The following is a 9,509-nucleotide window of genomic DNA, read 5'->3' as shown; positions in this document are numbered from 1 at the left end:
TAAGGACTCACCTTCTTCTGTAGCTGAGTATGACCTGCTCTACCCAGTGCGTTTTCTGGTCTCCAGACCCATAGTACAACACTTGAACAACTACTCCATACTGGATCGCCTAAGCTAAACAGTCATAACCAAATACTTTATCCATATTCTCATTGCCATTGCAGCAGTACTTACAAATAAATAATCACTTCCTTTATATACTACCACATTGCACTGGTTGTTTTTGTCAAAATCAAAACTTTAAGTTTGATTTCTTAGTTATTTTTGTAACTCCAGAGTGCAAATAACACAGTTCTGTAGTTAACAGTGTATTCAAAGTCCTTCAGCACCATCTGGTGTTCATAGCTAAAATCTGTTTTTACTCCTAGTGTACCACGCTATTAGGGAAATGTATTGGGATGTTGTTGTGCAGTTAAAACCACATATAGCACCCCAAATGCTGTCTGTTTTCATGGAATGTCCACATAGCTTTCTCACGCTTTCTCAGTATTAAGTGATTTTTAGGGTTTTACAATCTATCACTGTGAAAACAGCTCCATTCCAGGGCCAAATTACTATTGGCAGAGTATAGTTTACTAAGGGTTTCCTTTTAAGTTCTTTTTTAAAAAAATAGATTTTTATTAAAGTTTTGGATAATATATACAGTGAAAGTATGAGAATAAATGTGTCTATAGGAAAGAGGGGTGAAAGAGATAGACTAAAGAGGAAGAGAGATAATAAAAAAGACAAAAAAACCCCAGATAATACTAATAATGACAAAAAAGTAAAAATTACTAAATAAATAAATACACATGACAAAAACAGGGGGGGGGGAAGAAAAAAGGTAAATACATTGACTTCCATCTCTTACACAGTTACTTTAAAAAGTTTTTGATTACTTTTTCTTGTTTCTTTTCTTTCTAGTGTCGGTACCTTCTTACACTCAATCTGTATTAACAAAACATCTGTTTAAATTAACACCTTCATTTGCTCCTCTTTCAAATAGTTTTTTTTTATCAAATCCCAGTTTGTTTGTTTTTTCAGTCTGCAATGACTATTTTTTAATAAATACGTCAACTTATCCATATTCATTATTTTCAACACCTTATTTAACCAGCAGTTTAACTCAGGAGCTTCTTTCTTTTTCCAATATTTGGCATATGTCATTCTTGCTGCTGTGGTAAGATAGTTAAAAAGAATGTCTTTATTTTTTTTTCTTTTTCAATGGTAAGCATCCCAAAAAGAAAGTATTTTGGGTCCAGATTTATTTCAATTTGCAACATCTTTTGAATTTTTTGGTGGATTTCCTTCCAATAATTCTTCGCTTTTTGCAGGTCCACCAACAGTGGAAAAAAGTTCCCACTTGGTCATCACATTTCCAACACTTATTTGAGGGTTTTTTAAAATAATAATTTGATAATTTTGGGGGGGGGGGGGTCAAATACCATCGGTAAAACATTTTAATCCAATTCTCTTTCAATTCTGTTGCGTAAGTAATTTTTAACCTGAAGTTCCAGGCTTTTTCCCATTAAGTTTCCTATTAAGTTCTTGAACTGTTTTCTGGGAAATTGAATAGCAATGGAAGATTTCCATTATGACATCTATTTGTATTTTCTAAACATATGCATGCAACTTACTATTACTAACTATTACTGTCATACTTATGCAACCACAACATTTCCATCAGTGTGCATGAGGAAACTCCATTATGCAAATACAAAAAAAAATGAAGAAGAAAAACTTTAAGGAGTGACTTCTAAAATAGCTTGGTAAAGAACATGCGCAGTAGCCACTGAAAGCTATCTGACTTGGAGAACAGGAGACAGAAAACCACATGGGAAATGAATGGAGTACTCCAAAAATATTTTCTTACAGGCTCCTCTTAGTAAAATTTTAAAACTATTAAAATTAGTTCCTCAGCATTTAAAAATAAAATTGAAAACCAAGGTTTAAAAAGACAAATAAAACATCACCAATAAAATAAAATAAAAGCCTCCCATACCACTTATACATGAAAAGCCAGCTTCAATAATAATGTATTTGGCTGTTGACAAAAGGAAATCCGAAAGGAGGTTAGTGATGTGTCTCAATAAGTGTGTGTATTCATTCATTCATTCATTCATTCATTCAAGTTTAGGTTTAACAATAATTAGTCCGTTAGCATTCAAGGGCATCTAGAAACTAGATAGATACCTCACAGTGAAATTTGCAAAAGAAAATAAACCTCCTTCCCTTCTGTCTTTTGTTGATACCAGCAGATAGAAACAACAGTAATTCTGCTTGCCTAGAAAAAGATGAGAAGAACTGATGTGAACAAGTGCTTGCTGTATGTGGCTTGCTGTTGTCGCTCCTTTCAGCTGAAGCTTTGTTTCATTGACAGTTGCTATCGCTTGCATCAATAATTTAAAGTCACAGACACCACAACCAAGTAAATAATTTAAAGAAAACTATAATCTCCATCCATCCTTAGTGCTGAAAAATCAGCTGGGCTCCAAATTTTTTGATGAAGCAACCTTTGTCACAAGGCAACTGTACCACTGCCAAGTGACAACTGGCAACTTTGCATGAGTGCCATAAAATAATATATAGGAAAAAGAATATAGTTGCTTAGTGTATTATAAGAAAGAAGGACTTTCTTCAACTGAAGTGTTGTTTTTTTCAGGCATCCAATGAAATGTGAAATTCAATGAAATGTGAAGAATATTCTATAGAAGAATGAGGATATCATTAGGCTGAGGGAAAACCTTAAATAAATCATCAATGTGAAAGTGTTAACGAATGGCTGTATGTACATAATATGTATGTATGTGAATAACAGAAATGTTTTTCTCTCAGGACTTTATTGCTGAGGGGAAGCAAATCATCATCATTGTTGAACGGATGGAATTGTGTAAATGGGGAGAGGTGCAATAACAAGGGTGGACATGCTGGCATTTCTCTAGTTTCAGTTATCGTGTGACTGCTGTGGAATAGCAGCTTTGTGCGATAAAGTCCGCAGAGAGCACCAAGCAGTCTCTTTTTTTGGAAGAAAACTAGCCATGGCCAGCCACGCATTGCTGTGGCATAGTCTGGGGGTGTGGAAAATAAGTAATGAGAAGCAGTCAGAGTTTGAATCTGAAGGGGTATTCAATTGAATTTTAGCTGGCCCATTAAGGATTCCCCTAGGTAGGAACCAGGCAGGCTTTGTTGCTGCAAGGCTGTTCATTACTATTCAAGCTGGCCAAAAGAGGATCCCCCTAGGTAGGAAGCAGCTCAGCTTTGAAGCTGCAAGGCTGTTCAGTGCTATTCAAGGTGGCCAATAGAGGATCCCCCTAGGTAGGAAACAGCCTGGGTTTGAAGCTGCAAGGCTGTTCAGTGCTATTCAAGGTGGCCAATGGAGGATTCCCCTAGGTGGGAAGCAGCTTGGCTTTGAAGCTTCAAAGCTGTTCACTGTTATTCAAGGTGGCCAACAGAGGACTCCCCTAGGTAGGCAGCCTGGCTTTGAAGCTGCAAGGCTGTTCAGTGCTATTCAAGGTTTACTGTGTTGGAAATATGAGAATTACATTTATTTGTATGCATTTCCACCGAAAGATACATTTTTATTAATGTATCTTGTGAACATGAGCAGTAGTTTGAACAAACCAAGGTTTGAATCCATGCTAAGCTATGGAACCCCATTAGGTGGCCTTGGACAAGTCATATTCTCTATGGCTGAGGAAGGCAAATCTAAACAAATCTTGCTAAGACACACCCATGATTAATTCACCTTAGTGTCAGCATAAATTCAAAGCAAAGAATCTTAGAATTATAGAATCATAGAGTTGGAAGAGACCTCATGGGCCATCCAGTCCAACCCCCTGCCAAGAAGCAGGAAAAACGCATTCAAAGCATCCCCAATAGATAGCCATCCAGCCTCTGCTTAAAAGCCTCCAAAGATGGAGCCTCCATCAAACTCCGAGGCAGAGAGTTCCACTGCCAAACATATCTCGCAGTTAGGAACGTATTTCTAATATTTAGGTGGAATCTCCTTTCCTGTAGATTGAAAGTGTTGTTCTGTGTCCTAGTCTCCAAGACAGCAGAAAACAAGCTTACTCCCTCCTCCCTATGACTTTCTCTGATTTATTTATTTATCACCATGTCTCCTCCCACCCTTGTCTTCTGCAGGCTAAACATGCCCAGCTCTTTGAGCCTGAAGGCACACGGCAACCACAACAACCTGATAAGTGAGAGTTCACTTAATAAAGTTAACAGATTAATTGCACAGTCCCATTCATACCTACCCACAATTAGCTTCCACTGAGTTGATTGAATTTTACTCCCATACATGTGACTGCAGGAGTTGAAGCAATTAATAGTGAGATCCTCTACATTTCTATTTAGAACTAAATCCCACAGCCTTGAACACCCAGGGGCACAGCATGGCAGTCCCATGTGCCCTCCCCCAAGTCACAGCAGTTCCCAGTTGCTACCTGGCGCTCTGCCTGATGTCGAGTAGAACGCTGCCACACCAAGAAGAAAGGAGAGGGGACACCCTCGGGACACCAGGGCTCTAGGAAAAAGCTATATGCTGTATCATGGTTGAGAACAATTCTGACCCGGGGCTGGAGGGGGACACCGAGGGTGGTATGACTCCCTCCCACTTCAAAGGCAGCTGAGGGAGTCCCTGTGCAGATTCCATGCAGGCCCAATCCGGCATCTGGGACTCCATACTGGGTTTACATTACTTGTCTGTATTGAAAGGCCCTTGCTTGCCTGCATGTTTTGTATAAAGCCTTCAATTTAACCTCTTGATCTTCATCCACAATGAAGCACAATTTTACACACTTCTAAGCAGAAGCCCATCCCATTGGGGTCTCTGTCTCTCTCAGTTAAGCCAGTATAGGTTTGCACCCTGATAATGCTGCTCAGTCATTTAGTTGTTTCCGACTCTTCGTGACCTCATGGACCAGTCCACGCCAGAGCTCCCTGTCAGCCGTCACCGCCCCCAGTTCCTTCAAGGCCAACCCAGTCACTTCAAGGATACCGTCCATCCATCTTGCCCTTGGTCGGCCTCTCTTCCTTTTTCCTTCCTTTTTCTCCAGCATCATGATCTTTTCCAAGCTTTCCTGTCTCCTCATGATGTGGCCAAAATACTTCAGCTTTGCCTCTAATATCCTTCCCTCCAGTGAGCAGCCGGGCATTATTTCCTGGAGGATGGACTGGTTGGATCTTCTTGCGGTCCAAGGCACTCTCAGGATTTTCCTCCAGCACCAGAGTTCAAAAGCATCTATCTTCCTTCGCTCAGCCTTCCTTATGGTCCAGCTCTCGCATCCATAGGTTACTATGGGGAACACCATTGCTTTGACTATGCGGACCTTCGTTGCCAGTGTGATGTCTCTGCTCTTCACTATTTTGTCAAGGTTGGCCATTGCTCTCCTCCCAAGAAGTAAACGTCTTCTGATGTCCTGGCTGCAGTCTGCATTTGCAGTGATCTTCGCGCCTATAAATATAAAGTCTGTCACTGCCTCCACGTTTTCTCCCTCTATTTGCCAGTTATCAATAGGTGTAGTTGCCATGATCTTGGTTTTCTTGACATTTAACTGCAACCCAGCTTTTGCACTTTCTTCTTTCACCTTGGTGATAAGGCTCCTCAGCTCCTCCTCGCTTTCGGCCATCAGAGTGGTATCATCTGCATACCTAAGGTTGTTAATGTTTCTTCCAGCAATTTTAACTCCGGCCTTGGATTCCTCAAGCCCCGCATGTCGCATGATGTGTTCTGTGTACAAGTTGAATTGGGAGGGTGAAAGTATGCAGCCCTGCCGCACTCCTTTCCCAATCTTGAACCAGTCTGTTGTTCCGTTATCTGTTCCTACTGTGGCTACTTGGTCTTTATACAGATTTCTCAGGAGACAGACAAGGTGACTTGGTATCCCCATACCTCCAAGAACATGCCATAGTTTATTATTATCCACACAGTCGAAGGCTTTAGAATAGTCAATAAAGCAGAAGTAGATGTTTTTCTGAAACTCCCTGGCTTCCTCCATTATCCAGCGGATATTGGCAATTTGGTCTCTCGTTCCTCTGCCTTTTCTGAACCCAGCTTGGACATCTGGCAACTCTTGCTCCATGTATTGCTGAAGTCCTTCCTTGCAGGATCTTGAGCATTACCTTACTGGCATGGGAAATAAGTGCCACTGTACAGAAGTTTGAGCATTCTTTAGCATTTCCCTTTTTTGGTATTTCCCTGATAATACAAAGTTGTACAAACAAAGCCCCTTTGAGTTTAATGGGGCATACTTAGAAGTATAAAGGAATATGATTATAACTGCATTTGTTCACTCTCATTTAGTTTTATACTGGCTTTCAGTTGTCAAAATTCACGTTACAAGCTCTTTGGAACATGGTCCTACCTTTTCTTTCCTACGTTGCTACATATGGGGCTGCTGTTAAATAAACAATAGTCACACGAAACACTTCTCCCTTTGAGTAATTCAGTCGAAAAATAGCTTGGATTTGTTAAATTTGCCATCTATATCCAGAGCCGTTGAACTGTGTGATCTAATCTTCGCTGCAGAGAACTTAGTTTTGCTCATGTTTCACCCAGAACATGTATCAGCTTTGTGACTCTGACTTTATTTTTAAGCATATGTATTTATTCTGCTACTTTCATTTCTCTCGTACAGACTCAGGGGAGCTCAGAGGAGATTTCAAAGGGCCCAGGCTTAGTTATACGGATTTCATAAAATTTCATCCTTTAAAATCTTGTAAGTAATCTCATGGATATCTTATAGGCTTTCTTTCTCAAAGCTTTCGGTGCAGAGTTGGTTGGGCTCAGTGGGTGTGTGAGGCTATGCTGATTGAAATGCCAATATTTTATCTCTCTGCACCTTTGAAATTTATGATTGCAATGAAATGGAAACATTCCCCCTGCATACAAAACTGGTTGTGAAGATCAGCCACTGAACATCCTCCTTTTTTTGGTCCAGGATTCAATTTAATTGGCAAAGGAATTCAGTCTTTCGCATTATCACTTTATTGTCTTTTCTTCACTGTTTGCAGTTCAGACTATAACCTTTTTACAGCAAGACAGTTCTGAATAGTAGCCTCTGCCACACATATATTAAGTAATAATTGATTTTATCCTTTGTTATGATGTTATTTTTACACTTTTCTCCAACATACTACAATGAAAATAGGACAGTGATGGTTGATGATAGTTTTCCTCCATGAAACTATGTTTATCAGGAAAGACAGGGATAGCTTGAAAAATGACAAAAGAAATATTACAAAAAGCAGTTGTTTTGTAAAATGTTAGCCCCTAAAGCCTGGACATTAAGTGGTAAGTATATATGTGAGGAAAATCCTAAGAGTCCAATATTTATGATCACTTACATGGAAAATTGATGCTAACTCTGTTTGGAAACCCAGATAAAAATTAGCCAACAAATGGCAAAAAATGCTCAGTCTCTGAATCTAAAGAGATGCGGGGGGGGGGGGGGATGTTCCCAAAAAGATATTATCTAAAATATTATCTCACTATCATGTATAAGACAATTTGATATCCTTGTGTGTTTAAAATGTCTTTTAGAAAACTGTTTCCATTTCATTAGCAGAAGGCCTCCTCCAATATGGAGCTCTAATTAAATTCTGAAATTTCATATATAACTATGAAAGAAAGTGCAACAGTGCTTAGTACTGAACAATCAAGAATGTCCCAAAGTGGGCAGTAGTAGTAATAGGGTTAGTCTGAGAGACTCAAAGTGCCAGTCCTCTCCCAGCTCTTCCTTAGAAAGAAGCTATGACTTCATCACACACAGTAAAATCAGCATTTCTACACATTTAAGAAATGGTAACCCATGGTGCCCTTCATACGACTCAAATTTCAACTGTGGGATTGAGGTATTTTGCTGTTTCTAAAGTGTTAATTTTTCCAACTATTCCATTTTTAATTTTTTTATTTCATTTTTATATAAATTTTATTATGATATATGAAAAACAAAAACATAGGCAAAGATAAAGGTTTTCCCTTGACATTAAGTCTAGTCATGTCCAACTCTTGGGGGGGGGGGGTGCTCATCTCCATTTCTAATCCAAAGAGCCAGGTTGTCTGCACACACCTCCATGTGGCTGGCATGACCGCATGGAGCACTGTTACCTTCCTGCTGGAACAGTATCTATTGATCTACTCACATTTGCATGTTTTCAGACTGCTAGGTTAGCAGAAGCTGGGACTAACAGCAGGAACTCACCCCGCTCTCTGGGTTTGAGCCGCCAATCAGCAAGTTCAGCAGCTCAGCAGTTTAACCTGCTGCACAAAATTCAAACAATTGAAATACAAATATTATTTCCCCAGATTCTTCTAACAATTCCTAAGCCAGTTGGCAATTGACTTATTTTTAAATTCCCTGCATAGTGACAGGCAAAATGGCCGATTTCCCTGTGTGATGTTAATCCTTGTTGCCCACTTGAAAATAAAACTATGATGCTGTGTGCGAGAGGAGATGAAATGCCCATTCCCCCAGATCGCCAATGCAGAGGCTTAGGGAAACTACTTCCTATGATGCCCAATGCAAAAACTCTGGGAAAGATGCAAGTTAATTTTAAACCACTTCCTACGATCCAGAGTGATTTTTTTTTTTAATGGGAGGAAACAAATTTCAGTGCAAACAACCCCAGGGAAAGTTCTGCTTTAAGAAAGATGCTTAACTTTCAGTGGAAGGGTCTTGAGTGCAAACGACCCCATGGAAAGTACCACCTTTTGAAAGATGACTTAAATCTACTTCGGTGGAAGGGTCTTGAAGGCAAAGAACCTCAGGGAAAGTGCCATCTTAAGAAAAATCCCTTAAATCTGCTTCATTGGAAGGGTCTTGAAGGCAGTGCTGCCTTAAAGAATGCCTGTTTTAATAAGTGTGCTGGTATCCTTGAAATGGGAGGAGTCATTGCCTGCCATGTAATGAGAATTAAGTTGAGTTAGAAGCTGGAGGAGACAATCTTGAGAGATGGGACCATCACTTCAATAGGAAATTCTTTATTTAAATTTGTGTTTATCCTGTCTACATGGACTATATTTAGTGTGAATCTGCAGATGCATTGCGCCTGCAGATTCACATCCAGCTGAGCTGTTCAGAGTGGCGAGAGGCCTAAACCAGGTGTCCTCCTCTCTGAACCCATTGTTAGAACTTTCAGTAGCTCACTGTGATGTTGTTAATAACCATTTTGCAGATAAAATATCTCACATAAGAGTCAATTTAGATGCTGTAATTGGAACAGAGGCCAGCAACGAGGTGTCCAGCAACTGTGAGTGGGATTACACTGGATGAGTTTCAATTGGTGAGTATTGTTGATGTGGACAAGCTGCTCGGTCTAGTAGGGAGGACAACCTGCAGGCCCTCTTGGCTAGTCGTCCAGGGAGGAAATGCAATTTGATCTCAAATACAAGAAATTATTAATGGTTCTCTCAGGGAGAGGAATTTTCTATCCTGTTTAGAAGTAGTTAGACCACTGCTGAAGACAGTGAACCCCTGGATCCCTTGAACCCCTGGATCTTAATAATTACAGACCAGAGCCTAATC

The sequence above is a fragment of the Anolis carolinensis genome, chromosome 6, assembly GCF_035594765.1.
Source record: "Anolis carolinensis isolate JA03-04 chromosome 6, rAnoCar3.1.pri, whole genome shotgun sequence".
NCBI lineage: Eukaryota > Metazoa > Chordata > Lepidosauria > Squamata > Dactyloidae > Anolis > Anolis carolinensis.
The sequence above is the reverse complement of the archived record's forward strand: the minus strand, read 5'-3'. Positions refer to the sequence as shown.